Source organism: Phascolarctos cinereus, unplaced genomic scaffold, assembly GCF_003287225.1.
Source record: "Phascolarctos cinereus isolate Bilbo 61053 unplaced genomic scaffold, phaCin_HiC Scaffold_3;HRSCAF=262, whole genome shotgun sequence".
In the NCBI taxonomy this organism is placed as follows: domain Eukaryota; kingdom Metazoa; phylum Chordata; class Mammalia; order Diprotodontia; family Phascolarctidae; genus Phascolarctos; species Phascolarctos cinereus.
Genome location: NW_027555736.1, coordinates 211,861,904 through 211,866,731, shown reverse-complemented (window position 1 = coordinate 211,866,731; position 4,828 = coordinate 211,861,904). Strand labels below are relative to the sequence as shown.

The following is a 4,828-nucleotide window of genomic DNA, read 5'->3' as shown; positions in this document are numbered from 1 at the left end:
TTTTATTTTTTTTTTCCCATTTGGCCAATTCTCTTTTTTTTTTTTGGTTGTTATATTATTCTTGATTTATTTTCCATTCTTAAAATTGAGCATTGAAAGTTGTCCACACATATAAATAACACTATGGTTTCTTATACACTTTCTGCTATCTGTCATGACTTAAAGTATCCAGTGGTGAAAAGAATAAGGAAAAATCTTGTTGAAAGTTAAAGTTTGTTGCTCTTGAGTGATGGTACATTGATTTCTTCCCCTAGCTCCCTTTAGCCAAGGAAGCAATGTGGGAAGACAGTATGCACACAGATTAACATAGCATGCCCTTATACACAGAGGGCACCAGAATGACTCAAGCATGGGGACTAACCTTTTGAAACAACAAGCAGCTTCTTTATTTCTACAAGAGAAGAATACAGAAGAAAAGCATCATTTTCCTTCTAGCCCTTTCTGTGTTTAGGTTCCACCCGTGCTTATCTCTACTACCTCTACCCTGGCCAAAGCTGTTACTGTGCCCCCCCCAAAGCTCCTATGTTTAGTAAATATCAGTGGCTGCAAAATTCTTGAAATGCATGCAACTTAAAATTTCTTTAAGCACACAGGGTCAAGTTCCCAAGTCCAAGTTAGTTTTTTTTTTTTAATTTATTTAGAACAGATAGATGGCTATTGTTCTGCTGGATTACGCAATGTGCTTGTGCTTGTACTGGCGTCCTCTGCCTCTTGGGTTTTGGGCTGCTGTACCTCTGTTCTGGACTCTTCTTTGGACATTTTCATTCCTTGTACTCTTCTTTCTTTTGTCTACTGCTGTGGCACTGACTGCCACAGTTTCCTGCAGGGGCTTAACATTTTCTTGGGAGTTCAGTTGGAGTTCGTAAATTTGAACTTGACTTGGAACATCTTCAGTTTTCTGTTCAAGTTTTTCCAAAATCTGCTGGACTTTTCTTACAGCATCCCTCCTGGCCCGACGCACATCAGCACATCCTTCAGGGTCCACTGAATCCAAGGTCAGAAGCTCTTTGGTCAAATACTCTTCAATCATCACATAATTTTTGTCTGTCTTCTTTCCTTCAAATGAATTCACAGCCTGCTCAAGCCCTTGGACCTTCTCCAGAATTGCTTCCACTTTCAACACACCAGGGTGTTTGGGGCCTGTTTCCATATCAGCTGGCTTCTGTGATGCTAGTTCAGGAGAAGGAATGGGGGGAGGTTGGCTTCTCTTCTGCATCTACATTCTTGGAAGAACTAGGGGCAGGAGGAGAGCAGGGAATGGGAGAGGGGCTGGGAACTGGAGCAGAAGGAGCCTTCACTTCAACCTTCTTAGAAGGAGGTGGAGGCTTCTGGGAAACTGGTTTAGAATTGGCCTCCTTGTGAATTACTTGAATTGGGATGCAGCCTAAAGAGAGATCTGGTCCAGCAGGGCTTGACTTACTTTCTGGCTTGCATTCAGGTTGGGGTACCAAGGATGACTCCTGGCGGACCTCTGGCTGATGAGAAGAAGCTTGGGGGCTGTCAATGACCATGTGTCCTCGGGAAGGAGATGAAGAAAGTCCCGGTGCATTAGCTCCGCATAGAGATCCTTCCTGGCTGGCTGTGCCCCTGGCAACCACTTTGAATGGGGACTGTGCGTGGACGGCCTTAGGTTCCCTGTCATCAGCATGGGCTCTGCATGTTGGCTGCTGGGACTGGTATTTTGCCCCCCGGGAAGCTGGACAATGAGTCTTCCGTGTTTGATGATAAGCCCGTGCTGGATGCCTGGGGAGATTTTGCTTATGGATCGCAGGAATAGGTATATAGCCTCGGGGAAGCTGGCGGCTTCCCTTGGTGATGCTGCTGGAAGCGGATGGAGGCAGACCAGAGGAGGAGGAGGAGGAGGAAGAGTCTGAAGCAGCCGGAGACTGAGATCTGTCAAGTTCCTGAGAGGCTGGAGCTGCTGCAGCTGTTGTTGTCTCTCCACACTGTTTTTCTGTCTGGATAGACTTAGACGAGCTTCTAAGGGGAGATTCTGATGGGGCAAAGGACCTTAATGGTGCCTGGGATCTCAGAGGGGTTGGTTTTGCTTTCACTCGCTGCATGATGGTAGGAGTAGAACGGGGGCTGCTGTCGGTTTTCAGATCCTTGGTGGATAACTGGAATGGGTATGTAGCGAGCACGAAGCTGGGGATACACTAGGGTGCCCTGCCTAACAGGTGGCAGCTTGGGACTCTCCTCAGATGGGCGGTTGGCTGATGACCGACTTTCTTTGTGCCCCTCGGGGGTGATGCCTGGGTCGTTCCATGTAGTGGTCCCGTTGTTGTGATCTACGAAGAATGGCCAAACGGTCTGTGGGTCGATTTTAATTTCCCAGCCGGGGTCAAGGGGTCTCGCTCCCCGCCGTTGCCGCTGTTGCTTGTCCCCATCTGAACCATTGGAGGGCGAGTGGGAGTGAATCCGCCTAAGGAGGGACTTCTGATCCTGTTGCTGTGGCTTCGGCTTCGGCGGCCGCCGCCTCTGCTTGCTGGCAAGACTGCTACCAGCTGGGGCTGGGGCTGGGACAGTGAGTTAAGCTGGGTGGGGCTGAGCTGGGCTGACCAATTCTCTTTTTTAAACAGTTGTTTTCGTTTTCCAAGTTGTTGACCCTTTCTTCATAATTCTCTTGCATCACTCATTTCTTTTCCTAATTTCTCTTCTCCCTTTCTTACATGATTTTTATGCTCCTTTTTGAGCTCTTCTACAAGAAATTTCTGGGCTTGAGTCCACTTCTCATTTTTCTTTGGGTTTTTGCCCATAGGTGTTTTGACGTTGTTGTCAAAAAAAACCTTCTGAGTTTGTGGAGTTTTTTGGCCTTTTTCCACTCTTAAATTTGAACTCTGCTCCTAGGGTGGAAGGGGATGATTCAGGCTTCTTGTGCCAGGGGCTGCCAAGTCCAGGCTGTTTATACATGGTGTTGCACTGATGTAGCTCTGAGGTCCACGGAAGATCCTCATGCCTGGTGGTGCACTGAGAGGTGGGGTGAGGGGTGGCTGGTGCTACTGATAGCAGTAGGGGTCCGAGAGCTTACCTGGTGCTGAGCCAGGTCCTAGTGTTGTTGTCTGGCTTGTACTGAGGCCCATGGGGTATATCTGTGTTTCCCAGAGTTATTTTGAAGCATGTGTGGGTCTGACCTGGAGGTTGCCTGTCTGACTTGAGTTATACTGAGGCACATGGAGGTTTTCAGAGCTGGAGTCTGCCCCACCCCTGGCTAGGATGAGGTACATGGTAGGTATTGGTGTTGGATTTTGTCTGCTCCCCCATACTGGGTCTCAGGATCTGGTTCGCTGAGGTAAGGCTTGATTCTGGCTTGCTGGGACACTTCACATCCTGGACTGTGTGCCCCTTTTACCAGAGTGACACAGAGCTTTCCTGCTGATCTTCCAAGTTTCTTGGGCTCAAAGATTGTTTCATCCCATCTTTTTTCCTGGTTCTACTATTCTAGGATTTGTTCTGCTGCTGTATTTTATGATTATTTGGATAAGGAAAACGATTGTATTGCCAAAGTTAGTTAAAGAGGCAGACCATGATCAACAACATCACTCAAAAAGTAGTAGGGGATTAGCAGTGAACTCTTTGTAGGATGTGAGGAGGTGACCAGGTAGTAAACTGTCAGAGATTTATTTTTCTGAAGTGATGCATACTGCTTTGATTATTATCCAAAGAAGTTTTCAGAGACTCATTCCTGTCACCTACATTTAGTGGCCATTTTATGTTGTCTTTTACATACAAATCTCTAAACCCTATACAGAAATAACAATTAGCAAGAGTCTGAAAGTTGAGCCCCAAACTAACTTTGAAAAATGGGAACGTAATCCTAATTTAATGCATGTGGGGTGTTTGAGAAAAGCCAGATATTGCTTTCAAAGGAGTGCCTGCTTTGAGAAATAGGAAGACTATGAAACTGAATAGCTGATGATTAGACTTGAAAAATACAAGACTTTAGTTGAATGTGGGGGAAGTAGGGTTATCTTAACATTAGGTTAGAGTTTATTTGAAATCAGAGCAATAATTTTTCAATTACCCATGCCTGCAAATTGGAATTGAGTTAGGTGATAATCAGCTTTTATTTAAAGCTAGGATTCAGATTTTACTTCACCTGGATGTTTTGTTAAGGATTTGGGTAAATGATGCAGATGAAAGGGGCATTTGAAAGAACTAGTCATGGACTTATAAACATGCCTGAAGATCAAGAGTTGACCAGATGTTCTTCAGACAAGGTCCATGTCTCAACCGCAGGTAGAGCTTTTTTTTTTTTTTCCTTCCCATTTTTCTCAAGTTGCAGCAATTGGCCTTAAGTGCTGAATTAGATTCTCTCTAGGAACTATGAACTAAGGATTAAACTTTGCTCTTGAAGAATAGCAGACAGTCTTATAAGAAGTAGTTATAGGCCTTCACTGCGACGCAGCAATCCAGTTCATAGATCAATGTGTGTGTTTGTATGTGTGGGTTTACACATATACATATATTTATTTGCATATAAATTTTACTATTTTTTGTTATTGGAAACATAAAATTATTTCTTATAATGTACAATTCTTAATAAAAATATCCAGGAGTGATATAATCATTCTGATAGGTAATATGGAGGGGCTTAATTTGGGCCATGTATTCTATTATAATAACTAAGGTGATGCTTGCCAGTTTGATAGGTTTGATTTTATATATATATATATATATATATATATATGAATATATGTATATTATATATATATGTATAAGTATATATATATGTAAGCGTATACACGCACACACACACATATATATATGTCAGGCAGAAAGAAGCCTAATGCTCACTCTTAGGCACTATGTTTTCCATTTGATACCTGCC

At 43.9% G+C, this 4,828-nt stretch overlaps 1 pseudogene; it reads right to left on the bottom strand.

Annotated features, from left to right (window-relative positions):
• Positions 1 to 321: 321 nt before the first annotated feature.
• LOC110217765 (BAG family molecular chaperone regulator 3 pseudogene) lies at positions 322 to 2,473 on the bottom strand (annotated as a pseudogene).
• Between the last annotated feature and the right edge of the window lie 2,355 nt (positions 2,474 to 4,828).